Raw genomic sequence first — 24,792 nt, forward strand, 5'->3', positions numbered from 1 at the left:
TCTGCGGATGCGAGGTGGCTTCTCCCAGCCACCCCTGGCCTCAGACGCGGGGTAGCTCTTCTCGGCTGCCACCCCTGACCTCAGACTCAGGGTGTCTCCTCCCAGCGACCACTGACCTCGGAGGCTGTGTAGCTCCTCCTGGCCACCTCCTCTGACCTCGGACGCGGGGTGTCTCTTCCCAGCCACCACTGATCTCAGACTCGGGGTAGCTCCGCCTGGCCACCGCCCCTGACCTCAGACTTGAGTAGCTCCTCTCACTGCGCTTAGTGCACCGGGTCGCGGCGGCTCGCTAGGGACCCAATAGTCATATATACATTTGTCTCTGACTTAACCCTGCCAACCCCCAGAATCAACACACTACTTCACTCACATCCTTTTTCATCTGGCTAACAACCATCAAGGATTTACTATATATCTGGAACTGTTCAAATTGCTGAAAACAGAGATGAATAGCATCAGGTATCAGCTAAGCAGACTCATTTCAAGTTGGGGAGACAGAAATGTACATCATTGTTGTTGTTCAGTCACTCAGTCATGGCCAACTCTTTGTGACCCCATACACTTTAGCATACCTGGCTTCCCTGTCCTTCACCATCTCCTGGAAATTGCTCAAACTCATGTCCACTGAGTCAGTGATGCCACCCAACCATTGCATCTTCTGTCACCTCCTTCTCCTCCTGCCCTCAACCTTTCCTAGAATCAGGGTCTTTTCCAATGAGTCAGGTCTTACATCAGATGGCCAAAGTATTGGAGCTTCAGCTTCAGCATCAGTCCTTCTAATGAATATTCAGTGTTGATTTCCTTTAGGATTGACTAGTTTGATTCCTTGCTGTCCAAGGGACTCTCAAGAGTCTTCTCTAACACCACAATTTGAAAGCACCAATTCTTTGACTTGGACCAAAGCACCAATTCTTGGACCATAAGCTAAGTCTTCCTTATGGTTCAACTCACATCCGTATATGATTTTTGGAAAAAACCTTAGCTTTGACTATATGGACCTTTGTCAGCAAATGTACATAAATGGTTACAATTTAATACAAGGAATGCTAGAATAAAAGTTTGTTTTTGGTGCTATGTGATTATTCAGAAAAGAGTGACTAACTTCCTTATTCAAAGATGAGTAATTCAGTAGGAAGAAATTAGATGAGAATAAATGAGTGAGAAACCAGATCATAAAGAATCTTACATACCATACTAAGAACTTATCTTTTCTTTTTGGAAAAGATGGAAAGTTTTGGGGAAAATTTTAGATTGGCATTAGAAAACTAAAGAAGTATACCCATCTGGTCACTCAGTAGATATTTTCTGATGATTACTTAGATGAAGTCAATAAAAAGGGAACACACATGGGATGGAGAACTTTTGGGATGGAGAAACTGCTTTTTATGTCACTGGAATAATAGTTACCTGAATTTATTCATAGAAGTATAAAATAAAAGGAGTTAACTTTAATATTTGCAAAGTGAATAAGAACAAACCAAAGATGATCTAAGTAGCTTCAGAAAAAGATGTCTTAACTGGAGAGTATAAAATCATCAACAAAAGGAATTGTACAGGTGTAAATTGGGAAACAGTGGAAACAGTGTCAGACTTTATTATTGGGGGCTCCAAAATCACTGCAGATGGTGATTGCAGCCATGAAATTAAAAGACGCTTACTCTTTGGCAGGAAAGTTACAACCAACTTAGACAGCATACTGAGAAGCAGAGACATTACTTTGCCAACAAATGTCCATCTAGTCAAGGCTATGGTTTTTCCTGTGGTCATGTATGGATGTGAGAGTTGGACTGTGAAGAAAGCTGAGTGCCGAAGGATTGATGCTTTTGAACTGTGGTGTTGGAGAAGACTCTTGAGAGTCCCTTGGACTGCAAGGAGACCAATCCATCCTAAAGGAGATCAGTCCTGGGTGTTCATTGGAAGGACTGGTGCTGAAGCTGAAACTCCAATACTTTCGCAATCTCATGCGAAGAGCTGACTCATTGGAAAAGACTCTGATGCTGGGAGGGATTGGGGGCAGGAGAAGGGGACGCCAGAGGATGAGATGGCTGGATGGCATCACCAACTCGATAGACATGAGTGTGAGTGAACTCCGGGAGTTGGTGATGGACAGGGAGGTCTGGCATGCTGTGATTCATGGAGTAGTAAAGAGTCAGACATGACTGAGTGACTGAACTGAACTGAACTGAAACTTTGTATTCTAGTTGATAGAACTGTTTCTTACAGAAGTATAGATGAACAATTCTGAAACCACTATATACATATAGTGAGGGAGAACAAATGACTGAATAGATGTCAGATGGCAGGAGTCAGATTTCTCACTGTTGGAGACGAAAGCTACAGATAAACAAGACTGTAAGGCTGGAATAAACTTTGTGCTATTGAATTTGAATCAGAGACATCCATATGGTCTTAAATCTTGCTTAATATGTATGCAGAGATATAGATACAGAGACAATTACAGAAATAGGTTGATATGTGAGTTAGTATACATAAATATATCATCTATTCTGCCTGTTGAGAGTGTCTGGAAGTAATGAACCTGAGGGGCAATAAGCTCACCCACTACCCAGATTCATTCTCAAATAAAATCCACCAAGAATTCTTGGGTCAATGGTTGATTCACAAGTCAGAGCAGGGAAAACAAAAAAGGGTACTGGAACATCTTGTAGTACCAGAAGGTAAGGGAATATTCAAAAAACAAAAGATTGGCATGTGTCAAAGAAATAAAAGAACCAACTTGTAAAGTGCCCAGTGGTCAAATCCGGAATGACATGAGTAAAAAAATTAAAATGTAGTATAATCGGCTTAACTCCAAAGTAAAAAATGAGCATCCTGGAATCTATATTGACATAAATAAATTACTGAATCAAGTAAAAGGAAAAGCCAGCCTTTCACTGGGTTATCAAACAAGGGATACTGATAATGTTTATTGCATAAAGACATGTCTTGTATTTGTAATCTCTGTGTCCCAACAATATCTTCATTAAACTTAAATAAAATTAACTTTGGGGAAAGAGTGAATAGCTCAACACCAAATTACAAAGTTCACTTTGTCATCAAACTCAGCCGTTTCTTGTTCATACCAGACCTCTTGCCTGTAATGTTCTTTGCTAACCCCTTACTCTTTCATACCTGATTCACAGATCCATTATTTACAGCCTGGTTCAAATGCTATATTTTTCCTCTAAAACTTAATGTATGCCAAAGCAGTGTGGTGCCAAAAAAGGAGAACCCTTCATAAATTCTTGCTGATTGGAGTTCAAGAAGTTCAGATGATTTTTTTTCTTTCTTACTCTACCTACTAAAACTGTATGATTTTATTTCTATATATACATATATACACACATATAAACATACTTTGATTTTGATCATTTTAACCTTCTTCAGCTATGAAGTCTTAAAGGGCAGAGAATTTTTGTATATTGATTTTGTATCTCCTATAATAACTAGAATAGTATATATAATAGGTACTCAAAAATATCTTTGACTACTGGATTAAGACTTGTTAACTAATTCCAGAAAATAAAATGACACCACAACAAAGCCTCCTCTAGCATCATTTTCCATCCTTTGTCGTTCAGAATCTGCTAATGTGGAAACTGCTCAATGCAGTAGGGAATCAGAGATGAATAAAACATAGGAGGATAACACTGTGCATTTTCTCTATTTAATTGGGGAAATAAAACTTTGGCATTTCAATAATCCTGTAACAGAACTTATCAGAGAAAATATTTTGTAGATTCTGTGGTTACACACTAGGGACCAAGATTTGAATTGTAATTAAGCAATGCCAGTTGCCTGAAATTCAGAAAACTCCAGTTTGATCCCTGGGAAGGGAAGTTCCCCTGGAGAGGGAAATGGCACCCCACTCCAGTATTCTTGCCTGGAAAATTCCATGGACAGAGAAGCCTGGTGGGCTACAGTCCATGGAGTCATAAAAAAGCACATTTGAGCAACTAACACTTCAATAGTATATAACCCTTAGCATGGTTGTTTCTTTCCTGGCATCCTGGTAGATGACAGTACAAACTGTGGTTCTTATAGTCACTGCTTTGGAAAGATACAAGAGTCACTCTTAACTGTCTTAGTTGGCAGGCACTTGAGAAGCCATCCTTTATTTTTAAATGTACTACTATCACAGAATAATTCAAGGAGATAAAGCATGTCCTCTGATCGACATTTTTAACAGAAGGAATTGCTCTTAAAACTTCTATTTCTTGTGGATATTTTTTTCCATCTAAAATATAGTTGTAGTTTAAAAACAAATTAGCAATTGCACAACTCACATAGACTTTTTAAACATTTTTTATAGTAACTTTTTCTTTCAGAACACGAGGTTGTTGGTGAATCAGTGAATGTAATAAGTATGGAGGCAAAGGTCATTTTTCCTGTAAACAGACATGACCTTTTACACAAGAATTAAAAAAAACTTCCCGACCCAAGGATCTAACTCGGGTCTCCTGCGTTTCAGGCTACTGGCCTTGCTTAATTACAATTCAGATCTTGGTCTCAAGTGTGTAACCAGAGAACCTACAAAATATTTTCTCCAATAAGTTCTGATGTAGAATTATTGAAATGCCAAAGTTCATCATTTTGTTAATCAGTCAGTTCAGTTCAGTCACTCAGTTGTGTCCCACTCTTTCCGACCCCATGAATTGCAGCACGCCAGGCCTCCCTGCCCATCACCAACTCCCGGAGTTCACTCAGACTCATGTCCATCGAGTTGGTGATGCCATCCAGCCATCTTATCCTCTGTCATCCCTTTTTCTTCCTGCCCCAATCCCTCCCAGCATCAGGGTCTTTTCCAATGAGTCAACTCTTCGCATGAGGTGGCCAAAGTATTGGAGCTTCAGCTTTAGCATCATTCCTTCTAAAGAACACCCAGGGCAGATCTCCTTTAGAATGGACTGATTGGATCTCCTTGCAGTCCAAGGGACTCTCAAGATTCATCTCCAACACCAAGTTCATGATGCTATGTAAATAAGTAAATCAAGTAGAAAATAAAGAATACCAGGGATGATAATAGAACCAAATCTGTTATGACAGAAACTTTTGATGAGTTACCAAATGCTATGAATCTACAATAAATCTTACATCAGTCTGAGTCTAATAAGAGAAATAAAATCACTACAGGTGTTTTAAACAAGAGGAATTTAGTGTATTAATTCATTGCACATGTAATAGAAAAAGATAGACCAAACAGAAGACAGGGTGGGTGGAGCAGGGAGTAACCTACAGATAAGCAAAAGAAGATGTGGCCACTCCTAGGTCTGCTGGGACACAACGGAAGAGAGACCTTAGCAGATCTTAGAAACCAGGGTGATCTGGTGACAGTTAAAACCTCTGGGAGGGCTCAGAGGGAGAGGGAGAGGGTGGGATGATTTGGGAGAATGACATTCTAACATGTATACTATCATGTAAGAATTCAATCGCCAGTCTATGTCTGACGCAGGATGCAGCATGCTTGGGGCTGGTGCATGGGGATGACCCAGAGAGATATTATGGGGAGGGAGGTGGGAGGGGGGTTCATGTTTGGGAATGCATGTAAGAATTAAAGATTTTAAAATTTAAAAAATAAAAAACTAAAAAAAAAAAAAAAAACCTCTGGGAGGGCTGCTTTCAGGTTAAGATACCAAGGCTCCCTTCTCACTCTTTAGTCTCCTGTCTGCAATTTTAGGAAGCTTCACTCAGAACAAGTGGGCAAGCGGGTGCCTAGGAAGTGTGGTTGCAGGATCAGCCCATGCAGTGCAGCAGAACAGAGCAGGGAACAGTGGAGAAAGGATCTGAAAGTAAAGAAGCAACCTAAAAGAACCCTTCTTTTGAATATACTTTCTATAAGATTTGAGCAGGAATCCACATTTCCTTGTCAACATAGAAGTTCCTGCCCAGAATAGATGATCCATGTGCAGGAATATTATAGAGGCTTTTTATACATTCAATGACAAAACTGGAATATCTAAGCATATTATATCTTCTAACACTGAAAACTATGAAATAGAATTTATCAGATAAAGTGAGAATGAGTTTCAAATATTTTATTTATTTATCAAAAAAAAAAGATCGTTTCTTGCAAACATGCCATATCTGTGGCATTATATTATCTGTTCAGTGGTATTCCAAAGATGTACAACAAAGGGGCTGATATCTGCTCTCAAGGAGCTTGAAGGTTATTTGTGGGATTAACCTTGAAGCATGAAACAGTGCGTTAACAACACAAAAACATAGAAAATTGCATTAAATTTCTTGGTGCAAATTTAAGGTGCAGTGTTAGTTTCTCTTTCATGTCTAACTCTGTGATCCCATGGATGGACTCAGCCCACTAGGCTTCTCTGTCCATACAGTTCTCCAGGCAAGAATGTTGGAGAAGATAGTCATTCCTTTCTCCAGGGGATCTTCCCAACCCAAGATCTCCTGCATTGCAAGTGGATTATTTACCATCTGAGCCACCAGAGAAGCCTTAAAATACAGTAGATTTTATTAACTTAGCCACTTGCTCCAAAATCTTTCAGCATTCAATTATGCTTCCAACCAGGATGCTGTGAAATAGTGATCACGAGAAAGGAATTGGCACAAACTACTTGTTTTGACAAATCATTTGTCCTATAATTTTGAAAAGTTTGTATGAACTTTCTGCGCTTTAGTTTTCCTACTCAAAAAAAAAAAAAAAAAGGGGCGGGATGAACATGGCGGCGCGTCGGGGGCCAGGGCTCTCAGGGCTCGCCATTGCAGCTGGGAATGCTCGTTTCGTGGGCTCCTGGGTCCCCGTCGATTGGCATCCAGCGAGCAGAGCGCAGGGCTGTGGGCCACAGAACTTGGGCTCTGGAGCATGCAAACTTCAAGAGCTGTTCAAGGGCTTCGTTGCCCCTGGGCGTGTGGAATCTCCTACACAGGAATTGAACCCGTGTTCCCTGCATCGTAGGTCATCCAGAGGACCCAAGACATGGTGGTTACTAATAGACTTCCCACACTACTTCTTCATTCCACGTGGACTCCTTCACGGGCAGTGAGCATCGCAGCTTCCCTTGAACTTCATCTGGATTTAATGACAACAGGCTCAACTTTTCATTCACTTGTATGACTATGAGCAGTTTGACCAAGTTGAAGAAGATGACTCGTTTGTAGTCTTCCTCATCAGCTCATTCCATCTACTGGCTTTAAAATCATTTAGTACAGAGCTCACCGTCTAGGTGTTCATCCAGTGTTTTGTTTGCTTATCATGCAGGATCATTTTAAAAGGAAAAGTATGTGTGTATGAGTTAGAGCTCTGATCCCAGGAGTCCATGTAGAAGCTTCCCCTGAGAAATGTATCGTTTTTGCACCAATGCTACTGAAATGTGTGAATGTGGTATACCACGCGTCCCAATAAGTGTAAACAGCGTCATAGGCTACTTATTTGAAATGACCAGTACTCATGACATTCCATTCAACTGAGGACTAAATATAGCCAACGTAGGCTGTGTTTGCCAAATAGACTTTGAAGTATTCTTCACACAGTCCTTCATCGATGCCAGTTTTCAGATCGAAGAAACCCTTGCTCCATGAAGTTTGTGAACACATATACTCATGTTTTGTTTGAGATTTTAAAGTCATTCTTCAGTTTTGTTGGAGGAATGGTTCTGTATATGCCCCGTGGATCCCCAAATCCACTGATGTTCATGTGTCTTGGGGCTTCCCAGGTGGTTCTAGTGGTAAAGAACATGCAGAACATACCCATGCAGGAGACATGGGAGGTATGGATTCCATCCCTGGGGCAGGAAGATCTCCTGAGGGAGAGCATGGCAACCCCCTCCAGTATCTTTGCCTAGAGAATCTCATGGAGAGAGGAGCCTGGTGGGGCCTAGTCCATATGATCCCAAGGAGTTGGACACAATGTAAGTGACTTCGCACAGCACATGATTCGTTGTCATAGCTAATATAATGGAGATGACATAAAAAGAAGCACCAGCGGGCGAAAGTCAATATCCATCACTTTTAAACTTTGGAATGTATTGTGATATTTTACATCCATATTTGTATGACTTGATAGTTGGAGAATCGATGCATGTGAAGGCCTGGTTGTGTTATATGTATGTTGAGGGAAGATATATTTTTATGTGGTTTGACATATAGGTCCCATTTCATTCGTAGACATATGCATACTCATCACTTATCATCATTTTTTTTTTTTGAAAAGACCATTGTTTGGAAAGGTTGTTGTCTAACCATGAAAGATGCTTGAATTCTTGGGCTCCTTAGAGGAAGAATTCAACCCGGGGCCAGTGATGAGGCTTGATCAGTCAGAGCTTTTGTGTCCCAACGTTTTATTAAAGTATAAAAGAGAGAAAGCTTCTGACATAGACATCAGAAGGGGGCAGAAAGAGTGCCCCCCTACTCATCTTTGGCTGGATGTTATCTAGCCACTAGCAGTCTACTCATTAGAGAAAGGAATGGCAGCAGACCCCTCACCCACAAGATATATGGAGATGACTGTGGCACCAGGTGAGTCATCCTGGGCCATAAAACGATTGATATGAGCAAATGGATAGCTTCATTCACATAGATCAGGAGAGCCATGTATGAGTAAAGCATATTGGTTTGTCAAGTCAGTTCTGAGCCTTTAGGCAGAACCTACTTGAAGATAGAGTCTAGGGTAAATACATAGTACATTCACATAGCTTAAGGCAAACCTTTCCATGAGAAAAATGCCTTGGTCAGCTCAAAGTATGAGAAAAGTGAAGTTCAGGCGGAACCAGGTGTCATTATAGCAACACAGAATTGTAAGAGAAAATCTCTGTTTAAATTTGTATCAAGAAGGGGAAAAAAGATAACAGCTTGTTTCCTCCTGCCTCAGAAGTGACAGATAACAACTGTCTGACATTTGCACCCCATTTCCTCCCTTTGGAGACCCCTGGCCTTCCTGGCTGTTACCCTCTCAGTTTCATTCATTGAGCGTTTTCTGCCTTGTGAAACATTGGGCATAGAAGTATGTGTTTATTTAGGGGTATTTCATCCAATTTCATTTAAATGCATATGTGAATTAGAAAGTTTGACATGCTGTTGCTTTGTATACCGATTGGGAAATGTGAGCCTCCAAGCTTAATTTAGTTTTCATGTTCATTTTTCTTTTTAGGGGTACAAAGAAAAATAATATGACTGTTAAGATCAGCTTTCGTATTTTTTGCCAAATATGAATTGGGATCACATCGATCAGAGATGAGTCTGTGCATGAAAGCCCTAATAACTAATGCTAATTGACTTCACTACCATGGGATGTTTTCATATCTATTGAGGATTTACTTCATGTATTTCGATTTTAACTTTCTGTCTTACAGCCTTGTTTGTAGATCAAAGCTATTTGAAATTGTCATCTGGTTTCAAATGGCTTGTGAGGTTATTCATGAGTGGTTCATAAAACCGAATGGATTGTACGTAGCCATACTTTGTTGTCATTCTATGAATTTGAAGAATGTCTGAAGAATGTCTGCAGTTATGCCTTAAAGATTCATACAATTGATGTCCAATATTTATCTCAATAGACTTGCTTTCAATTTGTAGTTTCCTATGCGTATGTCTTTCTTTATGGATTTGGGTAGAACTTGTATTGGAACACTGAAAAATCTGTGATATCAACCGTGCTGACCTTTCTGGTGGTCATCATTAAGATTTTCACGCTCTATGGATCCTAGTGGAAACAGGTGCTGTTCATCCTACTTTTGTGAAGATTGAACTCATCGTAGAAAGTGGAATTTGTTGAAATATTTATGGTATAAATAAATCTTGTCTATATAATTAAAAAAAAAAAGAGAGAGAGAGAGAATAGTAATAGTACCTACCTTATAGCATGGTTATAAGCTATTTATAGTATTTCAGTTCAGAAGTGATGCTATTTTGATTTTAGTAACAAGCAGTGGAAAGACAAAAGCTAATCACTTTGTTCTTTGTCCATGTTATTCTGAATTTCCTCAGTTTGCAATGGATATGGATCTAGATGGGGATATACATATTTACTATACTTATGAACACACATAAATGCCATGTAAACACACAGATGCTTCTACCTACACATGCAACCTCTGAGTCTAGAGTTTAATATGCATGAGTGCTTGGAATTAATTTTGTCTAAATTCCTTACTGCACTTTATACCTTTCTTCTCTTTTTGAAAGATAGGGAAAAAAAGTCAATAAATTATTCATTACAGCAATCTGATGGTAGGTCAACAAATAAGAAGGACCATAGGACACTCCAAAGAAAAATTATTAAAACAATGTAATTTGGTACACGTGATCTACTTCCCAGGTAATTAATTTTTCACAGATGTATCTCTCTTGTCCAATTTAGTATTTATGACATTAACCTACATAAAGAGTGTGTTTTTGTGCAGTATTTTTGCCCAAGTATTATGTTGATTTTTTTGTAGTGGAAATAAAATGTTCCTAAGTGTTAGTTGCTCCACTTTTTGACATTTCAGATATTTGAGCACCTAGATCCAAAAGTGTTTGGATATACACAAATAGAACACCAAACTATTATTCCAGTTTTGGGGGGATTAGGAGTGGTCATTTATTTTTGAAAATCTCTTATTACTGTACAAAGAGTGTTTGACAATAACTTGGCTACTGCAACTGGCTTATATTCCAACTAATGAAAATATTGTTCATTTTTTATATGATATAGATTTCTAGGTAGGGAGCCATGTAAGTAAAGAATTATTAATCCACAGGGTTATTAACATTATTTCCATGCATGAGTATATAATTTAATCTTTTATGGCCATTATATAGAAAGGAGGCCCTAGGCCTTTGTCTCAAGGATCCTAAAGCCGTGCTAAACACAGCTGTTAATAGCACTGCATATGCCACAGAATTTCAAATTGAGTCTGCCTTCTAAAGGCATTCTATTAAAGAAAGTATTCTGTGGTACCGCAATGAGAATCACTAACTATAGGCCTTAAACGGAGTCTTTTGACTATTTGCTTTCTGAGGAATTTCGCTAATATCCTACTGTTATTCAAGCAATTAAAATGCAAATAAACATTTAAGGGTACTAGATTGGGAGCTCAGATTTGAAAAAGATATCACTCTATACTCACTGAACCTGCTTGGTTCTTTTTAATTAGATGCTTCTTTGTTGATGTGCCTTCTGATTAATACTATTCACCTCAGCCAGTCTTTTTTATGGCAGATACAACTTTTGTTTCTGTGCTTTTCATGCTAAAATCTGATTCTTTTCACTTCCATGCCAGCAAGAAATGTTCATTAAAAAAAAGAAAAGTGAAATTGTGCTGTGCATGAACATCTCAGAAATCTAAAATCCTACAATTAGGTTTAAAAATCTCTCCAGGATGTATTGAAAAAGGAGGCATTGATGTTTGCTTGAAGATAAAAGAATAGCAGCAAGTTACAGTTGCATTGTTTTCATCAACTAACTCTTCACCAGTGAATAAATGTATCATAAAGTACATTAATCTGTGAAAAATAACTCCTTAACAAAGAGATATCCAGATGGTGCTATGGCAATCTAAATGTTCCTAATGGAATTATGTGATGCTTCTGCAACTGATGTCAAGGTATTTCATCTCATCTTGTCTGCAAATAGGCTGGTATTATCTCAGACTATAATTATAAAAGCTATCACAATTGTTCAAGGAATTGGTAAAGATAAAATTCCTTTCATAACACTTAAGATTGGTAAGAGGAATTTGGATTTCATGACATTTTCAGAAAACGATGTAACAGGTTGAGTGCAATTGTCAAATATAGTTTCACTTCTTTGTTTCCCCATACAGTTGTTCCTCACAAACAACTTCTTTGTTTCCCCATACAGGAGACACAGATAGACATATAATTATATAGGATATTCAAAATTGAAACGTCCCATTTTTTTTCCCCTAGTTGCATTACATTATATACCTACTCTTGTGTGAATGTGTGTGCTAAGTTTCTTCAGTTGTGTCCAATTCTTGTGTCCCACCACTGGAGTGAGTTGCCATGCCTTCCTTCAGGGGATCTTCCTGAACCAGGGTCGAACCCAAGTTTTTATGTCTCCTGCATTGGCAGTCAGATTCTTTACCACTTGTGCCACGTGGGAAGCCCCATACCTACCCTTACTATCTCTTTTACCAGTTGGCAGAAGTAGACATATGACCACAAGGTTTATCAATAGATTTGAAGGTCAGAGGTGATAAGTTGAGACTGTGTCTCTCAAGCAAATTTTCGGGAGACTGAGATGAGCGTGGATCAGAGATTTAGCTCCTCTATATTCATATGGGCAAAGGAGAATATTTAGAAATCAGCTAGTATAATAGATAAGCTGGGAGAGGTGAAGGGGTGGGAAATAGCATATGTTCTGTTCAACTTTCTCAGAGGTGTTGTTTGCACATAAAATAAAGCTAGAGAAGACTTTTGAAAGTCCCTTGGACAGCAAGGAAATCAAACCAGTCAATCCTAAAGGAAATCAACCTTGAATATTCATTGGAAGGACTGATGCTGAAGCTGAAGCTCCAATACTTTGGCCACCTGATGAGAAGAGCCAACTCACTGGAGAAGACACTCATGCTGGGAAAGATTGAGGGCAGAAGGAGAAGGGGGTGACAGAGAATGAGATGGCTGGATGGTATCATCAACTAAATGGACATGAGTTTGAGCAACCTCTAGGAGATAGTGAAGGACAGGAAGCCTGCTGTGCTGCAGCCCTTTGGGTTACAAAGAGTTGGACATGATCCAGTGACTGAACAGTGACAACAACAAATTTAAAGTTCAAGAACCATAACTAGGTGACCAAGGTCATGAAGGAGATTAGGCTACGCCACTCCATACATGCCTCTTTGCCTGAAGTATTAATTTGAGCTGAATGAAGTTGAGAATCAGCAGATGTGGGAAGAATTCTCTGTCTTCCCCTGAATTGTCTAAATTTTTCCCTTGTGAAGGTGTCCCATCTCTGCCCAGAAGATGAGAGTCTAACACTCTGATCATCAGAGAGAAAAAGCTGACACCAAGATAACTAAAATAATCCTTATTTATCTTCCATTAGTTGCTCCATGTATTTCTTAGTCACTTTCCCAAGATTTAGCATCCCTTGATGCCCAAAGTCTCTTTCCTTTATTAAAATGATATACAAGCCCTTAAGTCTAACTAGTGTTTTGAGTTTCACTTTTCTGCGAACTCCCATCCATGCAAAGCATTCATAAACATTGAATTATGTTTCCCGTAGTAATCTTTTTGTTAGTTTAATTCACACGGCTCCAGTAACAATCTACAAAGGTAGAGGGAAGGTTTTCTTCCCTGACAGTCATATGCTATCTAATCATCTATAGTGTCTTCAGAGTTATCACAGATAACTCACTTACTCCAATTCTCTACTCTAGCCAGCACAGCCTGTTTAATCATTAGGGTTCCACCATTTTTTGCCTGTTGCTTGAATAGCGTATGAATTCTAACCCCTGTAGCCTTGTTCATGATTCCTCCTTTGTCTATCATGTATTTGATCTGAATCTTTCATATTGCCATTTAAGTTCAGATTCCTCGTGAATCTTTTCCTAACTCCTCCATAAAGAGTGACTTAGTTCTCTGAATGCCAAGAGAAGTTTTAGTCACTTCTACTCATCTGCACATAGCATGCGTGGTCTTGTAATTTTTTTTTTCATTCATGCTTCTTCATTGCATACCCCTGTAGATCAGCACCATGTTTTATAGTTCTGTATGCCCAGCATTTAGCATGAAATTCAAAACTCATGTGGGATTCAATAAGCATTCAATAAAAGTGAATACCAATTGATTTGCTGCATTAATCCCATTAGGCTAAAATTGGATGCCCTTGACTTCTAAAAGCCATTCCTCAGAAACTGCTTTAAAAGGCATAGTATCATGGGAAACCCAGAATATTATACTGATAGAGCAGAATGTGTCATGTTACCTGAACTGACGTATTACCTAAACTGATGGATGGTTTAGAATAGGTCTGTCAAATAAGTGCCAGCTTCTGTTAGTCGTCAGCTGATATACTACAGTATATAAGATGTTTATAACATGGGAAGCAGCACCATGAAGTGCTCTGATGTATGTTTTTCCTTCATTTGTTCATTTCTTCATCCATTTATTTCAGAAGAATTCAGTTTACACTATCTTCTGGAAATGTAAGGATATAATAGATCCTCCCTTTTTGGTGCTCAGAGTCTGAGTCAGTCTGGAGTCATACTAATCTTTTTTTATTTTTAGTGTATCAGTGCAAGTACACTTAGAAATGATGCTGAGGTAGAGTCACAGAGAGATTGTGTCTTTAAACAGAAAGATCAAGGAGAACTGGCTTGATTGGCACAAGAAGAATTACCAGGATGCTACAAGCAAATCTGGAGGAGATGACTTTCCAAAATCAATTAATGTAAAAACTGCACAAACTGGTAAAAAGATGAGACTTATTCATTAATCTATGCTTGCTGAGTATCTATAAAGAGTAACGCACTATATTAGCTACTAGGTGGAAATGAAGATTTCTGTCTTGGTAATTGGCATCCTAGTGGCAAAGGCATACATTCTATAAATAAATACACTATTATTTAAAAACAGCTATGAAAAGTACTATTAAGTAGATGAATTGGTAGTTATGAATGCAAGTAAAATGGGAGTTTTGGTTGGCTAACATAGTTGAAATCTGAAGGACTGAGGTTAGAGGTTGGATATGTGAAGGCTGGAAGGTTGTAGAAGCATCCCAAATCCTTAGAAAGTGTATGCACCTAAGACAGGAAGGAAATGGGCCTATTCTATGTTAACTGAGTTTCTGTCACTTGTGCCAGTTTCGTTTTCATTCTAGAGATCACCAGATGGGTAAGAAGTTTGCTGAAGCAAATCACTATGAGGTATCTGTCTCATAAGGCCATTCCAGGGAATAACGTTTTTGAAATGAATAAAAATAAAAGCTGAATATAGGCATTTGCTTTATTGCCTTAATTCACAACCTGGCTGAGTCACACTTGCTTTGGGAACCATAATTTTGAATTTCTGGACTTGAATGCATCTTGAAAATTCTCTTCACGAAGGGAAGGTGGAAAAAAGAAAAGCGTTAGATGTATAAGCCAGACACACAAATAGCCGTTCAAGAGGGAGTATGACTTAGTGTCACTGAGGGAACAAAACTCAATTCTCAGAATCATGTTTAAAATATCAGCTGTGACACCATGTTAGGCTAACCCAGAAGAAAAAGTACTGGATTCTTCTGCTACCTGAGGCATATATACACCCAAAGTATCTCTCTATGCCACAATTCTTTTTTGAGATTTACTCTTAGAGATAGGGGCAAATTACCTAGGAAAAGAAAACTATTTACACAGGTTTTTTTTTTTAATTATCTAAAGAATCTATATCTATAAATAAAAACTGTACATTTAAACTAGCCAAAGGGAAGGAAAACTGATGGAGAGGAACCTTACAAAATTGTATTTGATTCCACATGAAATTCATCCAAGTAATAAATCAACTGATAGTCACTAGAAAAAAATTTTAGCTTATAATATTAACAGCTTTTAGTAGATTGTTTAAAGCATTTTGTCTGTGCCACATCTAGGGAATATAATTAGCACTGATACTATTAAAATATGGTTTTATGTTTTTTCATGTTTCATTAAAATATCTCATAATATATTTGCAAAACATGATAGAATATAATCCCATTAACTTGTTGGGCTTTCCAATTGGCACTATCAGTAAAGAATTTGCCTGCCAATGCAGGAGACACAAGAAACATAGGTTTGATCCCTGGATCAGAAAGATCCCCTGGAATAGGAAATGGCAATCTGCTCCAGTATTCTTGCCTGAAAAATTTCATGGACAGAGGAGCCTAGTGGGCTACAGTCCATGGGACTGCAAAGAGCTGGACACAATTGAACACACATTGTTAAGGCCTCCAATTTCATTGTAATGATATAAAAATTACATTTATTTAATTTTTCAAATTCTATTTAAAATAATATCATAGTTACTTGCAGCCTGTTTTGCATATATAGGGGAGGAGAGTTTTGCCACCCCAAAATGGGTCTCTTTGGCATAAGGATTATTTTAGGTTGATTATTTTTAGGAAACAAAGGACTCAAGATTTTTGAGGTTTTTCTTTTTACCTTTCACTTAACTACCTAAAAGAGCTCAGACAGAGGACCTATTCCAGGAATGGAACTATCAGCAGAAACAACTTCAAAGATTATGAGTGCGATGCGGCAGACTAGGGGCAACTGCAAGGTCTGCTTGTTCAAAGTCTCCTATGTATGTCATTGCCTGCCTGGCACGGCAAGTATTTTTTACTAAATATTTGTTTTTCCGAACTCCCTGTAAATGATCTTCCTTCCCTTTGAAGTTGCAGACCCTTACCTGCTAATCTTCAGCTCAGGATGACATATGAATTACTACTGCCTGACTGCCTATGGATCTCATATTCTTATTGGGTGACCCTCCCCCATAATAGTTAATTCAACTTGTTTTCTCCTGTTAATGTGTCTCACGTATATTTGATTATTAGACCACCAAAGAACACTGAAGGGTAGAAGAAGAACATTTTCCTCCTTTATGGGTAAATCTTATAACACAGGAAGTAGCTTTGGAACATTTGTAACACTGACACACAGCTGAGAATTTGTAGATAATGTCAACCTTTGATCATCAAATTGACCTTGTTGGACATAGAAAATCTTTTATCTATTAGTTTCATGCATGCTCAGTTGCTCAGTCATGTCTGACTCTTTGCAACCCCTTGGACAGTAGCCTGCCAGGCTCCTCTGTCCATGGAATTCTCCAGGCAAGAATACAGGAGTAGGTAGCCACTCCCTTCTCCAAGGGGTCTTCCTGTCCAGGGATCGAAATCAGGTTTCCCACATTGCAGGCAAATTCTTTACCATCTGAGCCACCTTACTAAATATCTACTCCGTGTTGGGGGTATACACATGTAGTAACATCAGGAGTACGTCAAGGCTGTATATTATCACTCCGCTTATTTAATATATATGAAGAGTACATAATGAGAAACGTTGGGCTGGATGAAGCACAAACTGGAATCAAGATTGCAGGGAGAAATATCAATAATGTCAGATACGCAGATGACACCACCTTTATGGCAGAAACTGAAGAACTAAAGAACCTCTTGATGAAAGTGAAAGAGGAGAGTGAAAAAGTTGGCTTAAAAGTCAACATTCAGAAAACTAAGATCATGGCATCCGGTCCCATCACTTCATGGAAAATAGATGGAGAAACAGTGGAAACTGTGGCTGATTTTATTTTTTATGGCTCCAAAATCACTGCAGATGGTGACTGAAACCACGAAATTAAAAGAGGCTTGCTCCTTGGAAGAAAAGTTATGACCAACCTAGACAGCCTATTCAAAAGCAGAGACATTACTTTGCTGACAAGGTTCTATCTAGTCAAGGCTATGGTTTTTCCAGTAGTCATGTATGGATGCGATACTGCTGCTGCTGCTGTTGCTTCAGTCTTGTGTGATAGTTGGACTATAAATAAAGCTGAGTGCTGAAGAATTGATGCTTTTGAACTGTGGTGCTGGAAAAAACTCTTGAGCATCCCTTGGACAGCAAGGAGATCCAACCAGTCCATCCTAAGGGAAGTCAGTCCTGAATATTCATTGGAAGGACTGATGCTGAAGTTGAAACTCCAATACTTTGGCCACCTGATGCGAAGGACTGACTCATTGGAAAAGACCTTGATGCTGGGAAAGATTGAAGGCAGGAGGAGAAGGAGACGACAGAGGATAAGATGGTTGGATGGCATCACTGACTCAATGGACATGAGGTTGAGTAAACTCTGGGAATTGGTGATGGACAGGGAAGCCTGGCATGCTGCAGTCCATGGGGTCACAAAGAGTCAGACACGACTGAGTGACTGAACTGAACTGAATGTCTCTTGTATCATCAGAGTGCCTGTATCCTTGTATAGACACAGGATGGTCTATTTAAAACCACTAAAACAATTGCCATAATCATGCAACACAAAATATACCAGCAGAGGCAAATGTGCTTTGATTTTTCCTGGGAGTCAAAGAAGGCTTCATGATGTGGGAGGTTGTATTTTAGTTTTAAATTGAAGATAAAGATGAGCAAGAATTTTCAAGCAGACTAAGAAGTGAAGACTCTTCCAGGTGGAGGGATTGAACTATGCAAAATTACGGAAGATTGAGAGAGTATGGTAACCTCAGAGACTAAATATTTTAGCATATGTTAGAAAGAAAGTTGAGCACCAGAGAACTGACCCTTTCAAACTGTGGTGCTGGAGAAGACTCTTGAGAGACCCTTGGACAGCAAAGAGATCAAACAAGTCAATCCTGAAGAAAATCAACCCTGAATATTCATACGAAGGACTGATGCTGAAGCTGAAGTTCCAATATTTTCACCACCTGATGGAAAAGCTGACTCATTGGAAAAGACGCTGATGCTGGGAAAGATTGAAAGCAGGAGGAGAAGGGGACAACAGAGGATGAAACAGTTGGATGGCATCACTGACTCAATGGACATGAGTTTGAGTTAACTCCAGGAAATAGTGAAGGACAGGAAAACCTGGTGTGCTGCAGTTCATGGGATTGCAGAGTCAGACACGACTTAGTGACTGAACAACAATAACAATATGTCAGAGCTATGAGAGAAAATGAATGAGTTGGTAGAGAAGAAAGGGCAAGAATCTAGATCTTAAGTTTTATACCATGTGCTTTGTTTGAGTACCTAAGTATTCAAGTACGACAGATAGAAGTGCACCCAAGGGATGGTACAGGGAGGGAGGTGGGGGGTGGGGGTTCAGGATGGGGAACACATGTACACACGTGGCAGATTCATGTTGCTACATGGCAGAACCAATACAATATTGTAAAGTAATTAGCCTCCAATTAAAATAAATAAATTTAATTTTTAACAAAAGAGAAAGTATCAATCAAGCTATTTAATAAACTTGCGTTTTCAAGTCACTAAAAAAAAAAAAAAGATAGAAGATCAATTACTTCATTTTGTAGATGAACCCAAGAAATACTCTTAGGAGAGTAAGTGAGATAGGTTTGAAGGAAGGTAAACAATTAAGGGTTTATTAAGAATCATGCTAAGATTTAATTTCCATAATCCCATTGGGGACACTGAAGCCACTGTAAAACAATGAGTATAAGTCCTGAGAGTTATTCCACTTGAGCAGACATATAAGGCTGGAGTACTTATATATCTATGGCAGTTCAAAAAAGAAAAAACAAGAAGATGTTTAAGAAGTCCAAGCCTGAGAGTAAAGAAAAGAATATGTCCAAGCCCAGGCTAAAGGCCGCAATGATGCCAAGTCCTGTGAAAGGCAAGGAGAAAGTGGATTTCCCCACAGCTTCAAAGCCATCAAATGAAAAGATTCCTTTTCCCAAAGAAGAAGATGAGGAATCGGAGAGCCCTCTGGAAAAGAAAATATCTTTAAGCCTTCCACCTGAGAAATCTGGGGATGAAGGGTGTGGAGATGAAGCCCAGTCTGGGGAAGATTAAAAGTGATGATGGTTTGGGGAGAGATTTTATTTTTAAAAAGAGAAAAAAAAGGGGTGGAGGGAGAAAAGCTACTTAAGATAGAATATGGTTTTGGCTATGGCATGACTCATGGGCTTTCTTTTTTTTTCCATTTTGTTGAACATAACATTTTCTTATTCTTCTTTGTTATTGAAAACCGTTGTATATTTAATTTACCTTTTTGTCCGTTGATCTCCTCTTCATTATGTCCCACACTTCCCCCTCCCCAATTTTCCCAATGAAAGCCATGTTAAATTAATCACTGCTTCATCTTGTTATTTTTAATGAAGCGTATGCCACAGTTGTAAAACAAGATTTGAGGTGAACAATATGGAACACTATGGAAATTTTGCTTTTTGCTAAACGGTAGCAAGTTGAACAGTAATCAAAATAAGTAGCGGGTTTTAGTTAAAAGTTATTGCTTCTATCTCTACCTAAAAAAAAGAAAATCAGTTGTCCTCTAACACAAGTTTTTATTCTATATATAAAAATATGACTGTCTAAAAATATCATGACTTTAAACTTCCACTGATGGAACAGGTAGGAGATAAAGATGAATTCTGAACTGCTACTAAAAGTGTTCTTTTTTTTTTTTTTTAACTATGGGGCAGGGCAGGGAATTGAAGTTACCCGACCTTGTTTGGGGGTGTTCATTTGTTTGTTTGTTTTTTACTTTCATCACTTGTTATCTCTAGGAGACTTGGAGCCAGTGATCCTTTTATTCTGCTTCACTTCACAGCATTGTGAAGTGATCTGAACTGAAGTCGCTCAGTCACGTCCGACTCTGCGACCCCATGGACTGTAGCCTACCAAGCTCCTCTGTCCATGGGATTTTTTCAGGCAATAGTACTGGAGTGGATTGCCATTTCCTTCTCCAGAGGATCTTCCCAACCCAGGGACTGAACCTGGGTCTCCCACAATGGAGACAGACATTTACCATCTGAGCCACCAGGGAAGAACCTTCACAGTCATTAAGAAAATTAAAAAAGAAAAAAAAAAAAAAAAAGCAAGGGCTGCCAAAACTTAAATCTTTCTTTATTTCCTATTTTATTCTCTAGTGGTTCATGTTTTTAAATATATATATGTATCTATTCTGTTTCTTGGAAAAAATTTTTTACCAAGGATCAAAATAAGAAACCCTAGAAATCAAATGGGAAGATCTATATAGCACAGTGGATTTCTTCTCAAACTAAAAACATTTAGATTTTAAGCAAATAAAATGCCAGTTACTGTGGAACTCAGTCACAAAAGCTTGAGATTTTTACTTTATGAAAACAGAGAATTGAAATTATTTATGCCATAAAAGTGCATTCAGAGTCCATGAGCCATGCTCTGCTTTTATTTAAGGATAGAATGTTTTCCTGTCAGACAACTTTCTTCCCATTTCTTGGTAGAAACATGGTATGGAGTGCATCTCTTGGCTTCCTGCTAGTGCACAGGACACTACTGCACAGCCCACTCACAGTGCCTACCAGCTCTCAGATCAGATCAGTTGCTCAGTCATGTCCAACTCTTCTCAACCCCATGGACCACAGCACACCAAGCCTCCCTGTCCATCACCAACTCCTGGAGTTTACCCAAACTCATCTGTATTGAGTTGGTAATGCCATCGAACTCTCTCATCCCCTGTAGTCCCCTTCTCCTCCTGCCTTCAATCTTTCCCAGCATCACGGTCTTTTCAAATGAGTCAGCTCTTCGCATCAGGTGGCCAAAGTATTGGAATTTCAGCTTCAACATCAGTCCTTCCAATGAACACTCAGGACTGATCTCCTTTGGGATGGATTGGTTGGATATCCTTGTAGTCCAAGGAACTCACAAGAGTCTTCTCCAACACCACAGTCCAAAGCATCAATTCTTCAGGACTCAGCTTTCTTCACAGTCAAACTCTCACATCCATACATGACTAATGGGAAAACCATAGCCTCGACTAGATGGAACTTAGTCGGCAAAGTAATGTCTCTGCTTTTTAATATGCTGTCTAGATTGGTCATAACTTTCCTTCCAAGGAGTAAGTGGCTTTTAATTTCATGTCTGCAGTCACCATCTGCAGTGATTTTGGAGCCCAGAAAAATAAAGTCTGACACTATTTCCACTGTTTCCACTCTTTCCCCATCTATTTTCCATGAAATGGTCGGACCAGATGCCATGATCTTCGTTTTATTAATGTTGAGTTTTAAGCCAACTTTTTCACTCTCCTCTTTCACTTTAATCAAGAGGCTCTTCAGTTCCTCTTTACTTTCTGCCATAAGGGTGGTGTCATCTGCATAGCTGAGGTGATTGATATTTCTCCCGGCAATCTTGATTCCAGTTTGTGCTTCATCCAGCCCAGCGTTTCTCATTATGTACTCTTCATATAAGTTAAATAAGTAGTGTGACAATATACAGCCTTGACATACTCTTTTTCCTATTTGGAACCTGTCTGTTGTTCCATGTCCAGTTCTAACTGCTGCTTCCTGACCTGCATACAGGTTTCTCAAGAGGCAGGTCAGGTGGTCTAGTATTCCCATCTCTTTCAGAATTTTCCACATTTTATTGTGATCCACACAGTCAAAGGCTCTGACATAGTCAATAAAGCAGAAATAGATGTTTTTCTGGTACTCTCTTGCTTTTTCAATGACCCAGCAGATGTTGGCAATTTGATCTCTAGTTCCTCTGCCTTTTCTGAAACCAACTTGAATATCTGGAAGTTCATGGTTCATGTATTGCTGAAGTCTGGCTTGGAGAATTTTGAGCATTACTTTACTAGCATGTGAGATGAGTGCAATTGTGCGTTAGTTTGAGCATTCTTTGGCATTGCCTTTCTTTGCAATTGGAATGAAAACTGATCTTTTCCAGTCCTATGACCACTGCTTCATTTTCCAGATTTGCTGGCATATTGAGTGCAGCACTTTCACAGCATCATCTTTTAGGATTTGAAATAGCTCAACTGGAATTCCATCACCTCTAGTAGCTTTGTTTGTAGTGATGCTTCCTAAGGCCCATTTGACTCCCCATTCCAGGATGTCTGGCTTTAGGTGAGTGATCACACCATCGTGATTATCTGGGTCATGAAGATCTTTTTTGTATTGTTTTTCTGTGTATTCTTGCCACCTCATCTTAATATCTTCTGCTTCTGATAGGTCCATACAATTTTTGTCCCTTATTGAGCCCATCTTTGCATGAAATATTTCCTTGGTATGTCTGACTTTCTTGAAGAGATCTCTAGTCTTTCCCATTCTATTGTTTTCCTCTATTTCTTTGCATTGGTTACTGAGGAAGGCTTTCTTAACTCTTCTTGCTGTTTGTTCTTTGGAACTCTTCATTCAGATGCATATATCTTTCCTTTTCTCCTTTGCTTTTTGCTTCTCTTCTTTTCACAGCTGTTTGTAAGGCCTCCTCAAACAGCCATTTTGACTTCTTGCATTTCTTTTCTTGGGGATAGTCTTGATCCCTGTCCCCTGTACAATGTCACAAACCTCCATCCATAGTTCATCAGGCACTCTGTCTATCAGATCTAGTCCCTTAAATCTATTTCTCACTTCTATTGTATAATCGTTAGGAATTTGATTTAGGTCGTACCTGAATGGTCTAGTGGTTTTAGCCCTGCTCTAGGACACGATTTCTCCTGGTTCTGTTCTTCATTTACTCATATCCTGTGTTTGATGGGATTATGTGACATGGTGCTCTGACATTGTTCAATTAGCATTTGTCTTTATCCTGGTGCCCTTGCTTTTTGCATATGTCACTTACAGCAGCAGTTTAAGGGGCTCTGCAGGGCTGTAGAAACCATGCATTCAGGAGGCCTGTATGCAGTTGATAACAGACCAGTTGCATGCCTTATGAAGGTAGTCAGGAGACAGATCTGTAGGTTTGCTTCTCCATATTCTGATACCGTGAGCTAACGGGAACAAGGTTTAGGAGTTCTTAGTATGCTAATGGGATAAGGAAATGGCAACCCACTTCAGTACTCTTGCCTGGAAAATCCCATGGATGGAGGAGCCTGGTAGGCTACAGTCCATGTGGTCGCAGAAGAGTCAGACACGACTGAGCGAATTAACTTTCACTTTTCACTCTCATGCATTGGAGAAGGAACTGGCAACCCACCCCAGTATTCTTGCCTGGAGAATACCAGGGACAGAGGAGCCTGGTGGGCTGCTGTCAATGGGGTTGCACAGGTTCTGATACGACTGAAGCGACTAAGCAGAAGCAGCACTAAGCTAATGGGCTTCCCAGGTGGCTCAGTGGGTAAAGAAACTGCCTACAATGCAGGAGACACCGGATATATGGGTTCAGTTCCTGGGTTGGAAAGATCCTCTGGAGGAGGGCATGGCAACCCACTCCAGTATTCTTGCCTAGAGAATCCCAAAGATAGAAGAGCCTGACAAGCTATATACATAAGTCACAAACAGTTGGACAGGACTAAAGCAACTGGAACATTTATATACCAATTCCCTTTGGTCATTGGTTGAGGGTGGGAGCTAATTTGTTACTACATCCAACCACGCAGTAAATCAGCCTCTCCAGGGCAAATCAGGCATTCAGGCAAATAAATGCAAGTTCTGGGAGTTGGTAGTCCAGTTGTTTACACTGAAGCAGTAAGACGAAGTCGTATGTATTGGATGCCAACTTCATGCAATTAAATTTATTTTGAGTTTGTAGCTCATAGAATACTTATGAAAAGCATCATGTGGAAGAGGCTTACCACAGTGTGCAGAGGTCAAACTGCCTAAGTTTGAGTGCTGCCTCTTGCCATTCACTAGTTGTATAAACTTGTGAAAATTTCTTAACCTCTCTATAACTCAAGTTTCTCATATGGAACAAGGAGATACCCATTTCCTAGAGTTATGGTGAGGAATAGTTGCATTAATTTATATAGGTAATGAGGATAGTGCAACATATAGGGGATGCCAAAGAAATTGGATTATTACTATAATGATCAATATGTTTTGTGCATGGGAAGCTATAATCAGATTTTGTGTTCAAGGGAAATGTCACACTGAGAGTACAGTGTGGAGGATGGTGAAACTAGAGAGTTGAATGTAGGAAATATGGTAGAGAGAGGAGTAAATTAATAAGGAGAAATTAAGGAAGAAATGTAGTTGCAGTGGGCATTTTTGACACGTGGATAGAACAGATTTGGAGGGAAGCTGGAGGGTTCAGACTTGGAAAAGTTGCTTCTGGCCACTTTCAAAAAAAGTCATAAAATAGTTGTCAACATGGAAATCTAAAATATACTTTAATAACTTGAGACAGGTGGATATTATTCAGAGAATTTTATGATAAATTATATTCAAAGATTGAATAGATATATTCTATTTCCTTAATCAAGAAC

This window comes from Ovis canadensis, chromosome 3, assembly GCF_042477335.2.
Source record: "Ovis canadensis isolate MfBH-ARS-UI-01 breed Bighorn chromosome 3, ARS-UI_OviCan_v2, whole genome shotgun sequence".
NCBI lineage: Eukaryota > Metazoa > Chordata > Mammalia > Artiodactyla > Bovidae > Ovis > Ovis canadensis.